The sequence below is a fragment of the Rattus rattus genome, chromosome 11 (assembly GCF_011064425.1).
Source record: "Rattus rattus isolate New Zealand chromosome 11, Rrattus_CSIRO_v1, whole genome shotgun sequence".
Taxonomy (NCBI): Eukaryota; Metazoa; Chordata; class Mammalia; order Rodentia; family Muridae; genus Rattus; species Rattus rattus.
The window spans coordinates 85,461,891-85,482,424 of record NC_046164.1 but is presented as its reverse complement, the minus strand read 5'-3'; the positions used below and the strand labels follow the sequence as shown (position 1 = coordinate 85,482,424).

At 41.0% G+C, this 20,534-nt stretch overlaps 1 pseudogene; it reads right to left on the bottom strand.

The window, feature by feature from the left end:
• Nucleotides 1-19,392: 19,392 nt before the first annotated feature.
• LOC116912049 lies at nt 19,393-20,296 on the bottom strand (annotated as a pseudogene).
• Nucleotides 20,297-20,534: the final 238 nt, after the last annotated feature.

Sequence of the window (20,534 nt, the reverse complement as noted above, 5' to 3'; positions counted from 1 at the left end):
TCGGTCCTCTGGAGGAATAGCCAGTGTTCTTAGTCCTGAGTCAAATTACCAGCACTGAGACGATTTTGCTAACTCCATACTTAGTTCTGTGGTGTCAGTAAAGAAAATAGTAAACCTTCCCCTGATTCTACAGCTCCTCTTCTGCATGGGTTCAATTCCCTTGTGCCAATCATACAGCTCTGGTTATTCTCCAGTTAATTTATTGATGGCTAAGAAGCAAAGGGCTATTCTTTTCTTTGACTCTCCAGCACGTTGTCTTTATAGAATCCACACAACATTTTATTTAGGGCTAGTTTTCAAATAATTATTAATATGGTGTCAGCATTATATTTTGAAATGGATAGGATTCAGCTTAGTGTCTTTTTGGTGTGTTGACTTTGCTTTGCCTCTCATTAACTGCTTTCCCTTTACACGATTCCCTTTCATGTTCTGAGTAGGGTTTTGTTCTACTTCTCAAATCAATTACATATACTTGTCATTTAAAACAAAACAAAAGTCAGGGACTGAAGAGATGACTCAGAACTTCAGAGCACTTTCTGTTTTATGCAGAGGACTGGGATTCTGTTCCCAGGTCCACATGGTGACTATGATTCTATGTCTAGGGGATACAAGACATAGGCCTGGCCTCCAAAGGTACTGGAGACATATGGACTGCATGCATGCATACAGGAAAGTGCTCTCCCACACAACGCAAAAGGAAATAAATCTTTTCAAGGCAGTTTACACCCACACTGTAGACATGGTTTAAGGATAAGGGAGAACATGCTTTTTGTTTTTAACATGCAGGCCTCAGCTATAGTCCTCAGAAATGAAAAGACCCATTAAGTACACATTAAGTACACACCTAAACTTCCTTCTTTAGGGCTGCTAAGGATGCTGAAATTTCATCTCTACTACAGCCTAGTGACTGTTTTCCCCTGGGACTTCAGGTACATAGTAATATAGGTGTGCACAGTGGCCTGTAGCATTGTGAAAGCTCCTTTTCTTCTCTTCAGGAGAAGCTGTCTCTCGACAAAACAGGTATGTAGGGACTATTTAAATGTGCTCTTTATACCTGAACAACTTTTCGGCCTACAAATAAAACTCAGATCCTGCTGGGCATATCAATCAGATAACAGACATGATTTGAACACTGTCGTGGTAGCCAAGACCCTCAGGATGCATGTGGAGGGTGAGGAAGCCGATGATTCTCCTTACAGGATGGCTGACACTGTCAAGAAAGACTGGCCACTTTTCCCCCCTCAGTATTCCAACTTAAAGTGGGAAGAAAGCAGGCTGTGTTAGCCATAGAGGTTTTAAGAAATAATATATTTTATCTCGATATATATATACATATATATATTATATATAGTGGCATACATATGTAAGCCCAGAGCTTGTGAGATCATGGTAGGAGAACAATGAGTTTAGGGTGAGTTTAGCAACACAGTGAGACCACTGAAATAAGGAAAGAAAGAAGAAAGGAGCAGAAGACAAGGTGATAAAAGGAGGCAGTGATCTTCTTGCCTCATACACAGCTGATAGTGAGTCAGATAAATAAAACGTCAGTCTGAAAACTAAAACAACCACCAGAAGTCAAGATACTGAAATCTTACAGCATGAAATGAGGATCAATGTTTGGTTTCTAACACACACACACACACACACACACAACACACACACACTGCACCATAGTGAGGGACTTTCAAAGCAGAATGAGGAAGTTATTTAAATGAAGACATCTATAACCATTTGTTGCTTTCAAGAGATAATAAAGAAGCTAAACAGAGGCTTGTAGCTCGTTGCTTATAGACTTTGGAGATTGATATAAACACCTCTGGCACCGCCATGTAGGGCAAGAAGAAGACAGAAAGGTAATTGCCCAAGAGTTCAGAATGTATTCTGTGTTCTCTAAATACAGGTTTTAAAACCATGCAGGATGTATTAGGGGAAGTAGAGGAGATGGTAACGGAAAAAGAAAATAATGGGGGAAGTTCGAAAAGTTTAAAAGTTGCTTAAAAATAGAGTGAAATTATACTCTCACTGTGTTTGGCCTAGTTTCAGGGCAAAATGAACATTAAAATTTAGAAGTCAGTGGAGGAGACAAAGCAGGTGGGAAGAGCTCTACTGAGGAGAAACACACAGAGATGTTTGTGGCAAGCCTTAGATATGATGGGGAAAACACTGCTGAACTTTGGGATCAGGGCTCAGATGCAGTCCCACGATTTACGTAGTTGCGGCCTCCCTTAGTGCCAACTTCTGTGTCAGTTAGCATTTCCATCACTGTAACAAATGTCTCAGAGGAACCAACTTAGAGAAACGTTTATTTTGGCTCACTGTTTCCATTAATGGTTGGCTGGTCTCTAGTTTGGGGCTTCTGGTGACTATTTTATACCAGCAACGAGCAGGTTCTGGTTGTGGGTGTGGTTAGGAACGGAAAAGATTCTGAGGTTCTCACCTCCTTTCCAAATACATGTTGCCAGCGACTAGAAGACCTACTACTTGGCCTCTTACAGATTCTCCTGTCTCCTAACAGGGCAACATGGGAGCCCAAGCCTTAGTCACATGAACGTTTCAGCGACATCCAAGTTTGGCACCCTCTTTGTTGTTAAAATGAAATTGGTGTTGGTTGTTGAATTGGTTAGGACCAAAATAGTGCAATATGCATGAACTAGCTGGCATATTTGGGCACACTACAAACCCTAGCTTCCCTTTGTCTCTTCTTCCACTGAAGGCTTTCATGGTAATCTAAGGCAATGGCTTTCGATTTTTTAAAACTTTATCAAAACTGCCTGGAATTCCTTTGCTGAACATTTGTGTATAAAACTTGCTCAAGACCTCTTACCTTATAGTTACAGGATATTTAAAGTTCAGCTTACCTGACTTCTGAATCTATGTTCTTAAGCTCACCATCTTGTCGTGGATAGACTTAACTCTTCCTAGCTTTTGGTGTCTATCTTGTTTCCATAGCGACCCTATTAACTGTGCCCTGGTTCCTGCCCTATCAGCTACAGCAGCATTTCCTGTTAGCACACTGTCAGCCCTGACCCTGGGTTCTGAGCTTTCTGTGGCCTAAGGGAAGCCTCTATGGTCAAATGTAGCTAAGCGAAGGGCTCCACCCATGGGCACTGGTTTTGAGGTTTCAGGGGATTTTACTCTGTGATATGTTATAGCAAACATTTTTTTCTGGACTGATTAGGATGTATTTATGCACACGTCATTGGGTACTCGTGTGTTTTAAAGTTCCCTCTGTGGATGAGCAGCAAGAAGTATTCACACAGACACAGGAAAAAACCTGCCGCATGAGATTAATGGTAATTGAGGGCCAAATGAAAGATGTCTCTTCTGGTGGAGAACTGAGTATGTGTGGATCCATTGCAGGGCTGTTCTGAGTTCAGTTCTGTGTCAGTAAGGGACACCCCTGATCTCGAATTTTTTGGAGAATGGAAGCTGAGATCTTAGCAGAGAGGAATAAGATGTAGATCCTTATATATGGGTAATTAGAAAGCAATAGGGCAAATGCCCAGGTTCTAAGGTAAAAGTACAAGAATCTACTGGGGTCTCATACTTGATACTTACGTTATATAGTTTTCTCTTTGTCACACATGTTTACAGCACCAATATGATGGCAGTTGCTGTAGCACACTGTGCATATTGGCCCCCAAATCAAGGAAGCAAATGCAAGTTTCCCCAACTGCACTTGAATAGGAGCCAAACAACCTTGAGATCTTCACGTTCTGATTGTGACAGAGGCCCAGACATAAATGAGCACTGGAGAATGCTATCCCAAAGGACCAGCATTAATTCATCAGATGTCAAGCACATGTAGGGGACAAATACTGCATACTTACTTGTGCATTTGGTAAACATGTCCTTTTTACGATGTTTACCTGTAGGTTGTACTTGAACTATAACCATGCTGTATCTATGTGTGAGAGAATAGAGAGGAACCCAGTCTGCCTCAAGAATCATTTGTCTTCCTTGGGGAAGGATTGATAAGGATTGATAAGGTGCTCGATTTAATCTTGTGAAATGAATATTTTGTTTGCAGAGGTAACGAAGGTATACTTTGTTTGGGCATTATTATTATTACCTGAGGAATGACAAGTTTCCTGAGATTTGCCAATAGCCAGTTATATGAGATGTAGCCCAGACCAGGAACCATATCAACTATGTTGTTACAAATGTTGTTTTATTTCAAACTCACTCTAAGCCTTCTTTATGGTTGTACAGATGAGGACAGCAAGAAGCATTGATGTGAATCCGACTGGCCAAGAGTCTACAGCCAGGGAAACGGAGAGGAATTCAAGGCCAGACTTTGAACTTTCAGTTGGCGTTATGTCTTCGCCTTCCTCAGATGGGTCCCAGGTGTAGCATTATTGTTTATTTAATATTCACTGTAGCAAGAATTCTCACTTTGTACGTTTGTTCACCGCATCCCAGCACTCAAAGAAAACAATATTGTGCCTGTATAACTTGCCAGGGGAAGTCTGGAGACCTTACGGATATTCCAGAAAGTCTCAAGGCTGGAGGAGGACAAGATGTTCATTCTTTTGTATTCTGAGTTCTCCTCCTGTTTTCTTCTCACCTGAATAAAAACAATTTCTATGAGACCCTACACAACACATAAGGTCTCGGCCTACATGTGTCCCTTGCTTTTCTGCCCGTCTGCTCAATGTTATGTCTCCAGTGTACAAGGATGTGAGCTGGGTCCTTAGGAAAGCCTAGCCAAGGAGTGAAAGAAATGTATTAAGAAGGGGAAAATGATGGTATTAAAGTAGACAAACGTTCAAAGAAGTAGAAATTGGGTGAGGAAACTTTAAAGCAAATGTTTAACAACAGGTTTGGCCTAGAAAGAATAGCCAGGGGCCATCTTCCCCTGACCAAGCAGGGCATCAGGTCCTCTATCTTATGTGGAGAAGTGACCCAAAGTGATAATATTTTTATGCACTACTTAACAGAAGTGTATGGTTTCTCTAATTACTCAGAGTCTCTTAAGGAAAAAAGACCGAAAGATCAGAGACAAGGGATCCTTGGGAAGAAGCATAACGGTGGACATCTGGGAGTGGGTGTAAAGTGTGAGCATGTGTGTGTGTGTGTGTGTGTGTGTGTGTGTGTGTGTGTGTGTGTGTGTCATATTCTAATAGTCTCAGAAGCTTCCATCACCAAATCACTTGGCCTGCAATCACCACAGCCCTAGCACAAAGGACACATGAATGGGTGGTCACAGTGGTGGATATAGAGGTCACATACAGGGACAACAGCATTGGCTTCAACCTCCCAAGGCTGATTTAGCTATTATTATTATTTAGCTCTGAATGTCCAGCACGTGAGCAGTTAAGACCAGGGCTGGACACTCTGTGGTATTCTTCAAGGGAAAGAACAAGTCATTTGATAGGCTGGCTATATTTCATTCTGATTATTTTGTCCTCACAAGACTAGATGCCGAATCTAGCAGTGGATTTCTCTTTTCTGTGGACAAAGGGTCCACATATTATAGTGCTTAGTTAGAGAGTTATTTTAGGTGGAAAAAGGCAATAGAGCCATTTTATGGGTCTAGCACATCCCCCAATCACATTATCTCCTTGAGCCTCTGTTTAGCTCACCAGTTACCAATTGTTGATTCATGTTAAGACCATCCTTCCTATATATTCATATTTCTGTGATTAGATAAGAACCCTATCATGTACTGTTTGGGTCATTTCAAGAGTCTCCAAATGGTAATTTACTCTACTCCAATTTACTCTCTCTCTCTCTATTTATCACTAAACTCTATAAGAAAGGAAGGACCCTTAAATAGCTAGTGTTGCTTATCTTCTAAACCTCAGCTCATCTTCAACTGTCCCATTGCTTGTACCATAGAATCTAATGTTGGTGAAGTGTTGGTGAACTGAAAATATTGACTTGACTAAATTGGGAGATGCTTAATGTGTAGAGGACTGGTTTAGCACATATGTAAATATGACTGTAGGGAGAATTTAAAAGATAATTCCTGAGAGCTCTGACTAAGTGAATGGATAGTTTAATCCATTGGTAGATTCAAGACTAATGGGGGGTGGTAGATCACTGAAAGTTGGAGGAAGGTCAATGTGGGTGTATCCTTGGGGAGGCATATCTTGGCCTCTCCTGTTGCCACTCTGCAATGATTCCTGCTTGCCATAATGTACCCTGCTTTGGTTCAGCACACTCAATGACCACGGTGGACTGAAACCCTCAAATCTGTGAACTAAAACAACTCTTTCTTCTAGGGTTGTTTCTGATGGCTGTTTTGTCACAGGCCTCAAACAGAGCACATAAACTTACATAAGCAAAAGGGTGTCCTTGTTTTGTCAAACATTAATTTTCATAAAATTCAGGAGTAAGATGGAAACTTAAGAAGTCTTATATTAAAAACAGAAAAGTAAATGAATAGCTGGGCAGGCAAGAATTGTCCACTGGTGCTGTAGGGACATGGCTGATGGGGGTATAACCAATGGCTTTCTGATTGGATCTGGGGCCCACTCCATGGAAGACAAATTGTGTCTAGTACTAGTGTTCAAACACCTGTGTCTAGGGAGGACATAGGCCCTACCAGGAAGATTGTTACTACTGTTTTGCTAAATATACATGTGTCTATCAAATGGTCCTTGAAAAGGCCTCTAGTTTCATGAGTCCCAAAGCTAGTGGTGTCCTTAGATAAAATTCAATACCTACTTTGCTGAAATCTATACAACCTATCTGATGTTTCTACCAATGTATTTGGAAAAAAAAAAACCCTTGATTTAGGACTTTGTTCATTACTGTGAAATGCATGTAAGTTATACAACACTGTGTATAGAATTTTTGAAAACCTTCAATCTATATTCCCTAGCCATGGTCAGTCATATTTTGATCTAGAATAAACTCTAAACTTTTATTACTTTGAAGGTAAGAGCAGTATTTTTTGTGTCAATGGTGTGGAAGCCCCTATGCATGTCTCTCTTCGTGAATAGAATCTTTAAAAATAAACTGGCATTTGTACAGAAATCACTTTCTGGGTTTTGCAATACATTCTTATCAGATTATGCCCTTAATTTGTGGATCCTATGTTAACTCTTGGTTGATACTAAAACATAATGCTAGGGCACAGGTGGTGTCACAGAATGACTTCATATGAGGGAAAGTCCACACACTTGTCAAAGCCTTATATGTAAAGATATAAACCTCTTTTTTAGGGATGGTGAATTGGGAAGGTACAGAAAAGAACTTTTATATATTTTCTACAGATTGACCTTTGAAGTTGAATATAACTATGGATTAATGTTAAATATTAAAAGGTAAACATTCAAGTTGGTTACTTAAGATTAGCATTTCTTATATTTAATTATATTTTCTAAAAAAATTTATTGCATTAGTTTTCTCTTGCTCTTTTAATAAATCCCACAGTTTGTGGCTTACGATGATACAAATATATATCTTATAGCTTTGGAAGCTGTAAGTCTGAACTGGGTCTCAAGATGTGGGCAAGGCTATACTCCTTGAGGGAGTGCTAGGAGAGTTCCTTATTTTTCAAGGTTTATAGAAACAGTTCCTTGGCTAGAAAGTCCATCAGATGGTCAGTCTTGGTTGTCAACTTGACTGGATCTGGATTCAACAAAAATGCAAGCTTCCAGGCTCTGGTGTGAAGGATTTTTTCAGCTCAAATTATTTGAAAGATAAAGTGCCCAGATAAAAGGTCATGAAAGAAAGAAAGCGTTGTCTTTTCCTTGCTTGTCCTCATTCTTGCTGACAAGGCCACCCATCTCACCGCTGCTGCGTTCCTTCACTGATGCTAGAACCAACTTCTTAGGGTTTCCAGTCTACCCTGAAGACCAAATGCTCTTCTGCAATCCTTCAGGCCTTTCACCAGACTGGGACTGCTGAGACACCTCTCCTTGTGGATTGGGTAACTACTGGATTCTTGGCTGTGCCAGTATGAGACAGCCATTGTTAGACTACCTGGATCTTTCTGTGTAATTCAATCTGGTAAATCCTTTCTTAATATAAATTCATTCTATCATTCTCTTCTAGAGAACCCAGCATTTTCACCTTCCAAGCCCACCCATGTCCCACCCCAAGCAGTCCAGTGAGCTCTGAGCACTCAATGATTTTTTTACTGTGAAGTCCCAGATGTCTCAATAATACTCCCTAAACCCCATGGTCAGGCCTGTCCACAAAAATACTACTCCTGGTACCAAATTTCATCCTCATTGGGATTTTTAATTGCTGTGATAAGGCACCATGACCAAAAAAATGCCACACACCACAATGCACCACAGAAGGAAGTGAGAGCAGGAGAGCTCATTCCCCCAGCTGAGGTTCCTCTTTCCAGATAAATCTCGTTTGTGTCCGGCTGACAAGAGCTAGCCAAGACAAAGTTCTGTCCTTAGCACTGAGAGAGAAATAAAGGAAAACAAGTAGCAAACATGTATGTCCCCCTGTTTGCAGATGATGTGACACTTTACCCGAGAGACCGTAAAGACTCCCTCAGAAATCTCCCGGAGCTGATCAGTATGTTTGAGAAAGTGGCAGGAAACAAAAGAAAATTAATGACGATCAGGAGCTTTCCAATATGCCAATGATAGGACACCAAGAAAAAAGAAATCAGGGGAGCAATTGCACTTACCTTAAAATATTTCCGTTTCCCGTTTTAGAGGGAGGGGGAAGGAGAAGGGAGAGAAGAGGGAGAGGGAGAGGGAGACAGACAGAGAATGAATAACCTTGGAGTAACTTAAGCAAGGAGGCAAAACGCCCTACCAATAAAACCTATACAAGCTACTATAATTATGTGTGTACCTGTCCCATGGCTCTTGGGGCTGTTTGATGAAGACTTGAACAAGGAGGACATCAGTGACATCCCAATGTGGAAGGGGGCAAGCTTACAAGGCCTCAACCCTAGACAAAGAACTACAGCCAACCGGGCAAAGAGGACACCAGTTGGTTATCCAATACCAAATGGAGAGTTCCTGGAAGCATGTGCCTACAGGCAATATTATAAAGGCTCAGTGCATTGTTACATTGTACAAATACACATGTCGATGTAACAACAGTTAAAGAAAAAAGGCCATGAATTTTAAATAAAAAAGGGAGGATATATGGGACAGAGTGGAGAGAGAAAAGGAAAGGAGAAAATGATGTAATTACAATCTCTAAAACTAATCTTACTTTTCAAAGCCACACTAATTTGACCAGGAATCTTCTGATTGCTGGTTCTATAAATGCCTTGGCTGGGCTATTTCTGTGGCATAATCGCCTTTACGTGTTGTTTTGGACACAGGTTTTTGGGACAATGTGAGGTTACTGCAGTGTTTTCATCATGAAGTGTTCTTCGCTATAGAAGGTCAAAGCTACAGCAGAGCATTTCAGCCATCAAAAAACATGACTTTCTGGAAAGGGGAAAAAGTAAGGGACATCAGGCCTGCTTCCTGCAGAAACGGACGAGATTTTCTGAGAGACCCTGATACCTGCATCCATTAACAGCCTCTTATCTGGAGGACAAAGCTAATCACGCTTTGAAAAGAGTGTCTTCAGTGTTTATCATCATGTTAAAACAATTATAGGTCTGAACACAGTGCCTTTTGCCCTCACAAGGGATAATTTTAGGTATTATGGTTTCCTAATGTTAGCAGCCCTTCAGGGAACTCTTATCCTCTCTCTCTGAACTTCTTGCTTTCATTTAGGTGAAAGAAATGAGCATTTTTGTTGTTGTTGTTTGTACAGATGTTTAAAAACCAGTCTTTGGATAAAGTCCACTATTTCCCAATCTATATTAAAAGTAAGGCGAAACAGTGAGAAACAGTTTATCGTCATCATCCGCTATCATCACCATCATCATCATCATTCCTATTAGTGTGTGTGTGTGTGTGTGTGTGTGTGTGTGTGTGTATGTGTGTGTATGTGTGTGTATGTGTGTGTATGTGTGTGCATGTGCCTACATCCTGGCATGTGCAGTGAGAGGAGGTGTTCCTCCTTCCATCTTTGTGTGTGGTATACCTTTGTCGGATGGTCTCACCTTTGTGGAATTTTCAATGAAACTTCAATGCATCTGATGTTTTCTTTTACAAACATGGCTAGAATGAGAACACTGGAGGGCTTTCATTCAAGGCCACGGGATGCAGTTGAATGTATTTCCTCTGCTGGCAGCTGATTAAATATCATCTTAAAAGATGATGTCCGATGCTTTGAGCCGCCTGGAGGACTCTGGTATTTGGGAATCTTTCATTTTGTTCTCTTCTGATTTAAAAGAAGAAGAGAAAAACGAATAAGTTTATTTTTGTTCTAATAAAATATTTTATAAACATTTTTACTTCTCATCTTTATCAATTGTACAGAATAATGCTCCTATGACATTCCATACGTTCCATAGTGCACACTTTCATCATCCTCAATACCTTATTATCACAGCAGGTGACAGGGATTCTATGAGGGGGAAATGGGAAAACGAGGGGTAGGGAGGAGGAGAGGGCCGTCAGAGGGAGGAAGGAGGAGGATAAATAACACTGAGGAGATTAAAAAGCCATGAGGGAAATACAAATATTATCTTGTGTATGAAATCACACATGACATACATACATATGTGTACATATACAGAGGGAGTTATGCAGTACGGGTGATCCAATAAATCTCAGTACCAAGAGCAAGAAACCTTCCTAGTTGTTGGTCAGGGGAGTCCAAGTGGCTGCCAAATAATATGGACTACTGTGGTTGCTTTTGCTTGCCTTCTGGAATTTGAAGGTAGGTCCCTAGTGCTGAAGGCATTCAATTTGGACATAGGACTTGAAGCGACTCAGTTGGACTGAACTGGAAGCCCCCTCCCTCAGGACTAGCTGGTAAAGTGCTAGAGAGTGCTTTGCAAGCTGCCAAGGGAGGAAAACACTCAGAAGTCCTACTCAGCCGCCATGCTCATAAGTACAATGAACAGCAAAGCAAGATAGCCTATCTTGGTGTTACCTCGTAGTTTGGTTCAACAACAATTGGATTTTTGGCCTGTTTAATAGAGGGGTTTCAAGATTGGTGCAGTAATCCTAGCTAACTACCCAGGGTAGTCCTTATATTTATATGTATAAATATATATCAAGTAACAATAATTAAAGAAAGGAACAATTTAGGCTCAGTGTGGAAGAAGGGGGATGGGGGCAGGATAGGATATACTAGAGGTTCAAGATCGTTAAAGTGTATTATATGTATGGAATGTCAACAAAACTCCTTAGACAAATAATAAATGGTATTAAAAACTAAAACAAAAAGGCACAGCATTCTCTTTCATTAGGGTAGGCATGGTGGATAGAGACTGAGATGGTATGGCTCCATGTAGGTAGCTATCTTCCGTTCCATGAGGAGTGTGGAGCTGAGAGAGGAATGGACATATGGTGCATGATGTGAAATTCACAAAGAATCAATAAAAAGTTAAAAAAAGATGGAAAAAAATAAAGGCTGAAAACCTTTTCTGCATCTCTGTAGACTGTCTACATCTGAGCTATACCCCAACCCTGTTTCTTAGTTCTTGGAGACCTTTTGTTGAATCTTTATATTACTGAGTTTTGTCTGATTCTATAAATATAACTGTATATAACTATAAATTCTCTCTTAGGGCTGCCTTTGCTATATCCCGAAGGTTCTGATTATCTGTGGTTTTGATTTCATTTGACTCTAGACATTTTTTTATTATCTTTCTGATTTTTTTAATGATACATTTACCGTGTGTGGTCCAATTTCCAGGTATTGGTTAATTTTTGTAGTTTCTATTACTATTGATATTTTTTCAGAAGATTCTTCAATTTAAACTGGTGGCAGGACAAAAAAAACCAAAAAAAAAAAAAAACAAAACAAAAAAAACCAAAAAAAAAAAAACAAAAAAACAATGGCCCAAGTGAGAAAAGAGGGCAAAAGAAAAGAAAAGTGACAGTAATTCGGAAGGAGGTTAATAAATTGAACCTGACTTTCTCATGGTTCCAGCCAGGAGCTAAGCTGGGGCTGACTCACGGTTTACTAGTGTCGGGATATAGGGAAATGAGACCTTCCGTGGAGGGAGGGAGGAGGAAACCCTGACATTCCAGAATAAAATAGACAAAAGAGCAGGGGCAGGGAATGTTGTCATGGAGCTCACGGAGGGTGTAGAAATAGGAGTTTTCAGTTCTGTGGCATGAGAATCCAAATGGGTTGGGAACAGAACCTACCTTTCTGCTCAGCTGCCTCCCTTGGGATATGCTAACTTGGGGTGATATTTACCAGGAAGAAGCTTCTCTTGGGAAGAACTATCTCAGTTTCAAGGTCCTGTTGCTTCTAGAGGGTCCTCCCTGCAGCTTTGAGGGCACAGGCTAGGGAGTCAGGAACCATTGAGGCAGAAGCATCTCAAATCCATGTATTCTCAGCCATTAGCATTTCCTCGATGCCTTAGGGCGCTGGTATGCATCCTGGTGCCAACCAGAGCGTGACAAAGGAAGGGCAGGGAAGGCTAAGTGCTTTGTGTTAGGGGCCTGTTTTGTACTAGAACAAGGGCAGAGTGGAGTGAATGCACAAGTCTCTTTCAGGGTAAAGACAGGGTTCAGATTAGGTCCTGGGACTTTGTAGAGAAAGGGCAGGGTTTCCCCTGTCTGAGTGCCTGCATTAGGAAAATGTGGGGAAATTCTATTAGTGGCAAGCTATGGAGGATTTGGGAGGAGTAACAGTTCAAGGATACAGTCAAATAAAGAAGTGGATCCCAAGTAAGGAATTAGACAGCACTAAGACAACAGGTTAGTCTGGAGGATGAAGATCTGGGCCTCGGTAGTGGACAAGAGCCTGGGATCCTCTAGTGCTATGTGGCCAATGACTGTTGTAACATGTTAAGAGAGAGAAAGGTGGTTACAGCTTAGAGAATGCCCCGGGCCTAGGTACCAGTGGAGGGGGCAGCTCCCAAATTCAGGGTCTCTGAAGAACAGGCTCAGTGCTCGAAGATCACCTGCCTCTGCCCTCAGGAGGCCCTAAATCTTCATAGGACCTACTACCACAATGGCTATGACATTTGTAGAGGTCCTCATAGATTCCCTGTGTGTATGTGCATGTGTGTGCATGCACGTGTGCGCACTGTGCGTGCATGTGTAGGACTGAGGAAGTTTATGGAAGGTAAAGGGAAGTTGGTGTTCAGAGGGCTGGTGGAGGAAGAGAATCCTTTGTGAGACAGAAATGTGAGGCCTGTGTTATTCTGGTGTTGGTCTTGAAGCAGTGGCAGCCCTTGGAGGAGCCTCATGAAGGGCGACAGCAGGTGCTAGCTCTCAATGTATGACAGCAACCTCTTATAATATTGTAATTATCTTCTAACCTTTTCCCACTTTTGTGCGCTTGAAGTTTCAGCTCTGGTTTTTTCATTTCTCCCACACCATGGTTTTCTGTCAAAAGTTCCTATTTTGATCACAAAGCCCCATTTACCTTTTACCCTAGCTACCCAAACATAGTTATATCATTATCTTCAAATTACCAATAAACACCAATGCTAGGTCCTGTGGCTCTGGCTCTGTTATCTGATCTTTTCATCATTACGTTTAATCAGCTACTACTGCCTTTTAGCATTTCCATACGTATTTACACGGTGATGCCATGGGTAAAATGGAGTGGCTCAAGTGATATCACCCAGGACTTATGCTGCCATCCTGGAGCAGTGGCGTTTGCACCTTCCTAACATCAGGAATCCAGCAAAATGAGCTGGAGCCTTTGGCGGGCTCTCCAGAGGGCTACACTGAGCTGCAGCTGCTCATCCAGTCCTTTCTCTCCACTAGGTCTTCAGCTGTGACTCCCGTGTCTTCCGTACTGTGAGATCATAAAAATACTGTCTCTGTTGCCTCACAGAGCGTCCTTTCCTTACTTCCTCAGCCTAGGGAAGTATTCCAATATTTTTCAGCCAGATCAAATGTAACGACAAGGGTTGGGGATTGTCAGTGGTAGAGCATTTGCCTAAGTGCAAGGCCCTGGGTTCGGTCCTCAGCTCAAAAAAAAAAAAAAAAAAATGTAACGACAGCATCAGATAAGGAATAGCCCATAAGATGATATTGGTTACAAGTAGCAATATCTTGGGAAAACAAAACAAACAAAACAAAACAGTCCTGAGAGGGGGAGGGATGGAGGCAGAACAGAGGGAGGAGGGAGGCAGAGAGATTGAGAGATGGAATGGAGAAGACAGATCTTGATGCACCATTCTAGTTGGATAACAACTGAAAAAAATGATAAAGGACATTTGGGGGCATTGGAACTTTTACACGGGACTGTAAATTATACAGTGAGAATAGCCATCTTCAGAACCTGATAGTGAATATGGAAAAGCACCCTCAGGCGATCCATGCTGAACTATTTAGGGGTCAAGTGTCAGTTTAACAAATGCTTCAGTGAAATGAAATAGCATATTAACTTGTATCTCTCTGATGTTCACACACACACACACACACACACACACACACACACACAGACACACAGGTACTGCAACCTCCTGGTGTTTTCCCGGTTTGCTCAATCTGTGTACTGAAAAGTCACTTGACCTGTAATATTCCATCCTCTGAACTCACGGGATGCTCACTATACATTACCACTTAAGCCTCACAGGGGAAGAGAACTGCTGCAAGATCTTTCAGTTAATTCATAAATGCAAATTGAAATGAGGTGCTCCATATGGCTCAGTACCTGGTACCAGAAGCAGGCTTCGAGGAATGCTGGTTACTCTGTAAACTTGGCTCTGATGGACCACTGTCCTTGTTTGATATCTTGTGGATTCTGACAACTTCAAGTGAGCACAACACTGCCCTTCATTCACTCTTCTCCATTTGCTTCCACAAATGTATTACTAAAAAAATGTTGGGACATCTGAAGTCTTAGAAAACAGGTAAAACAAAATCAAAACAAAGGGAGAAATTAAAATAAGGATGACTATATTTCCTCCAATTAAACATATAATATCTTATATACAAATGTCTTACAGGTCTATAGTAAATAAAAATAAAAAGTCAGTAAATTAAACTGATTAACAAATTAAAAAGTGAAAAAAATTCCCTTTTAATTGTCTTGTTCCTTCACCAGTGTTTCCAGTCAGCTGGTGTTTTTTTTTCCAATTTAGTTTTTCTTTTTTCTTTTTTTGATCTGGGGATCCGAACCCAGACAGAACCCCTTGCGGTTTGCTAATAGGCGCTCTACCACTGAGCTAAATCCCCAACCCCAGCCTGGTGTTTTATCCTCATGAGGCATAGCCTCTTCCACTTAGCTCCCCATACTCGTGCTCTCCGATACCAATGGTTTGGTCTGATAAAATAGTGTTACCTTTAAGCCTTATCATGCATCTTGTTATACAGAACTTATTTCATAAATAGAAAACAACTTAAGGTTTTATTCATTTAATTTGCAAAATAATACAAATTGAAGTTGTGGTAGCCAATAACCAGAAAAAAGACGTCATGATATTTTAAAAAGTGGTTTATTTTCAAGTGCTTATTAAAATACATAAAACAGTTAAATCCCACTTATACCTTTGCCAGAGGAGATTAAATGCCAATCAACTACATTTTAACTTTTGATTATATCAAACATTGCAGGGAATTATAGTTTGCGATTTGAATATAGTCTTTTTTTTTTTTGGTTCTTTTTTGAAGGACCGAACCCAAGTTGTAGGCTTCCTAGACAGCTCTACCAGGCTAAATCCCCAACCCCTAGATATGGTCTTATTCATTAACAAATAAAACAAAATTTATACATAATGACACATAGTTTATATTGTTCACAACAATGCATTTTTCTTATACACTCTGTATATGATTCTGCTGTCAATAAAACAATAAATAACTCGGAAATTTTAAAAATAAACTTTGTGGCAGGTTTGCTGGGTGAAATAATGAGTTAAACGTAGTTCCTGTTCACCCTTACATAAAGGGGCAGGTAGGGGAAACAAGGCGACACAGCGTGACGGCCTCTGACAATGTTACAACAACGTGACTTATAAAACTTTGGGAGGAAACTTGATCAGAATACCCAATCGTGGATGGTTTGCGGGGAAAAGATCTTTGACAAATCAATTGGTGGTGGAGAGGAGAAGAGCACTGGAAAGTCTTCTGTCATTGATCTGCAAAGGGAACTAGGTAAAGAGACAACTGGCGTGGCCAGGCGGCTGCTAATGGTTTGGTGTGCTCCTTCAAATAAAGAGAACAGGAGAGTGGTGAGAAGAGCTCCTGGGTAAGCCCAGGAGTCATAAAAGCTTTCCTCATACCCACACCTGAATACTCTACGTGAGTGTATTTAATGGTCTAAATTAGAGGACAGCATTACTGTTAGGGACCTTTATGGGCATACTGTCGTTGACATGCAAGCAAATGAAGGCACATGGTTGAAAGGTTATAACATGTCTACTTCAAATGAGAGGTAAGCAGGGTGAAGCAGAGAAAACCATACAGGAAGGTTGGACTGCTCAGATGGTTCCATAATCAACCACGTAAGAACGGACAGGCATGGAACAAGAAAAGCAGAAACAGTGTTAACTACCCCGGAGCCTGGCCCCTTTTCCGGGTCGGGACTGAAAGGAACAATCTCTGGTTCTGCTATTACTGACTCGCGTAGGATTCCCGCAGATTGGGACGAGTGTTTCTGGAACGGAATGGGCGAATCGGATGGCAAGTCACGGGCATAGACAACAGAAACACCAGCAGTCGTAGTGGTGCTGGGCGAGTAGATGTTCAGAATCCGAGAAGAGGACCACAGCCTGAGCCTTCATGGACACCATCACGGAAGGAGTAGTTTGAGGACAGCGAGTCTCCCAAGAGAACTTAGAAGACTGGTTAGAGCGTGAAAAGAAATGCATGACATGCTTGCCCGCCCACTAAGAACCACAAGAACCGAGTGTCCAACGAAACAGGCACCGAAGTGTATCAGCGACATTTCGGAGGTAAGTTACTCGTGTCTTAGCAACATTGCCATTGGGTGGGGACTGAGAAAGAATCTGAGCAGATCTGAGGCAAGGAACTACTGAGGAAGGACAGAGCAAGGCTTGAGATCTCTAAAACTAAAATGCAGTGTGAACTACATGCAGTCACATGACAGCTGGGCAAACAGGGTCCTAGGTAGGCTCTCTATGCGTAAAACTAAGATAATAAGGTAAACTGCCAGTGCACTACTAGCACAGTAAGAACACCTTATGGGTAGCGCAGGGGTTCAAGTGCAATTTATACTCTACGAACTTCAAGTACACAGACTAGGATCAAGTTGCACTCTGCAAACTCCTCTTCCACTTCCTTTTGTTTTTCTGTTGGGATGATATTTATTCTGATGAACTCACTTCTCTCTTTGAGGCGAAATGGTTTCATCACTTGTCTTGCAGCTTAAAACAGGTGGTTTTTCCAGTCACATTCACTTTTAGACTCCATGCGGTTGTGACTGGGCGATGCTGGGTGACATGGGCAGCTCTCCACGAGTGCATTCTCAAGCAGGAAAAGGTAATCGTGGTGAACATTCATCACAAGAAATAGCTACAACACCCACATATGTACGCTGTTGTTTGTACTAGTAGACACTTCACTTTCCTTCATATTTTCAAGATTTTAGAGTACTTTTTAAATTATCTCTTCTCAAATTAAATCTGCAGGGTATCTTCCTTTCCAGGGACATTTTTGTTAAGAGGGCATAAGCAGTAGAGCGATGCCGTTTTGGCTTAGACACTATAGCATGTGACTACCAGAAATAACTGGGAGAGACAACAGGAAGGGACAAACCAGCTGCCTTTTAAGCAGTCAAATAGCAAAAACCTAGAAGGCTAAATCAGTGTCATACTAGCAGGTAGAAACAGACTAGCTATGGGACAATTTCTAGTGACTGCCCCAATCCTGGGAAGGAACTGTCTTATGATATGATGGGGAAATTACTATAGACTAGATGGTTTTGAGCCGAACGTTTGAATTCAGGAAATTCCCTGAAGGGCTCTGAAACTGCTTTGCCTGGTTTTCAAGGTCATTTCAATTTATTTTATAATTTACATTAAAACACTAGTAGATAATAATCACCCATGTGAGACAACAAACATGTGTCTATGAGGGGAAAAGCATTTTCTGAGGCTGTCTGTCTAGTTATGAAATTCTAGTTTTCCTAGACTTAAAAATAACTGTGGTAGTTTGGTAAGAAATGTTTTACATAGGCTCTTGTTCTTGAATATATGATTGGTCCCTGGTTGGTGGGGAAGTTTGGGGAGTTTTAGGCTGATATGGTTTTGCTCGAAAGAAGTGTTACTGGCACCAGGCTTTTGAGAGCTTAAGACCTCATCTATATCCAGTTTCATTCTCTCTGCTTCATGCTTTTGGTTGAGGATGTGATTCCTGGCCTCTCGCTCTATAGTCATGTCCAGTTATTAAATGCTGGGAAGCCGTATTTAATAACTGCTGCTGTCTTTTCTTGCAGTGATACATGTTGCTCTGGAACTATAGGACAAATGATTATCTCTCCATAAGCTGGTTTTGCCCTTAGTGTTTGATACAGCACTCAAAAAGGCAAAGGGATACGCTACAGAAGACTCCATACAAATGAGCATGTTGTAGACACCTTCTTATGTTTTACAGATTCAGGTAGACTAACCGTGTAGATGGAATGTGCTACATAGTATCCTCTTATAGGTGAACAAAGGATTTGGGGTAAAAAGTTCCTCCTTGGAAGATACGCTTTAACAAGGTCAACAGGGCTTGGAGAGTAGTTCTCCCTAATGAGTAGGAGAGCATCCAGGAGTGCCACTAGGTGGTGCTATCAAAGTCAGTTGGGAACACGATTTGATAAAATTAAATAAAAGCCTTCTGAGTAGTTCTAAAAAGCCATGAAATGTCCTGAAGATTTCCACACATTCTCAGTCTTTGAGACTAATCTCAGGTTTGTAAAAAAATAATGAAAATCTTAGTCTGAGACAAGTTTAAATAAACTATAGGTTTCAGCACATTTAAAAATAGTTTCACTATTTGATAATTCAATCTGTTCCACTTTCAGTGCACAACTGTTAAGTTACTAACATGTAAATTTATTATCATTTAAACCACTGCCAACTATTCACTTCAGTATTACTCCTATGAGTATATATCTATACTTAATTTATGATGGATCTTTTAAATGAAGTTCTTCAGAAAATCCCCTGAATTCTGAAAGTTTAAACAGAAACAACGGTAAATTCTACGATAAAGTAATCTATCATTCTAACATAAATATATGGAAATAATACATTTTCAAAATCATTCTATTAGTCTACTATTTCTTATAAAAATAACATTTCATGACTTTCCTACAGTATAAGACCAGAACATGCTAAAAATTAAAAATATAAACAAAAGTTTCATGTTCAACTTTGTTTTCTGAAATATTAAATATTTAAAAGGCTGGCAAGGACATTATCAGATTTTAAAAAGTCTACGAAAGCCTGAGGTGATCTGATACGTGCACAAACTAATGCAACTTTTCAACTTCTCTTCCCAGCTCTGCATCTATTCAGCATGTCTAGTCCCATGCCAGACATGGCCTTCTCTGGCAGGCTAACGGGAGAACGGATGTTGCTGTATCGGCCGCTAGCCCTCGCTTTTTCCTTTTGCTCTTCTGGTAATTTCTCCAGTATTACCTGAAAGCATAGACATCATCGTTCAAAAGGGCTGGCAGTGTGGTTGGTAGAGAAACTCATTCACAGGGCTGAGATTCGTTCCTGATGTGGAAATACACATGCCAATCGCATTGACAAATTCATGTGTGCACGTATGGATTAGTGTGTATACACTGTATATACTGGAGATTTTCATAAGGTGGAAGGAAAGGCAATTGGCTTCTTACCTCCTTCTGGCAACAAGGGAAAGTTCCCGACTTTGCAGGATCTGAGATGTACAAAGCTGAGTGAAAACATCGTGGAAAACCTATGCTAGTGAGAAAGAGGATAATAGTTCAACTTCCTAAAGTCAGCACACTCTGCATGTTAATCCTCAGTAGAGAACTTACAGTATTATCTTAACTGTGTACGACCCCTTGTCCAAAATTATAACAAGTTGGAAGATTGAACTTACCCTCCAGGTATAACCATTTTCTATATCATCATCTACTTCTCTTTGCTACACAGCTCTTATGCTCAAGCAGTGAGGTTTCCATCAAAGGATCATTGTTTCTTATTACACGGTTCCAACTTGTGCACGTCCTGGCGCTTCATGACTCGGGAATGTCTAGCTAGCTGAAAATGTTGGAAAGTGACTTTCAGGGGCAGCAGGTCAACAGTTACTTTTGATTCTCTTTTCTCCCCCTTTTCAGCATCAGTCGAATTCAATTCCATACCGGGAACCTTGGCATTACTGTTCTTGGAAGTTTTCTTCATAGTTTTGCCAACTATCTTCATAGGTAACCTCTGCGAGTTTAAATATACTCAACCTCTTCCGACCAAACCGTGCATCCTACTCCGACGCCCGATGGTTTGGGCACCATTTAAAGGACTTTTACATCTTGACTTTGGCCTGCAAAATCTGCAAGGCGGAATCATGCTATGTCTCTTGTGTGTTTCACCGAGGCTGCCTGGTGGAGTGGGTAAAACCAAGAGGCACTGCGTCTGAACTGTA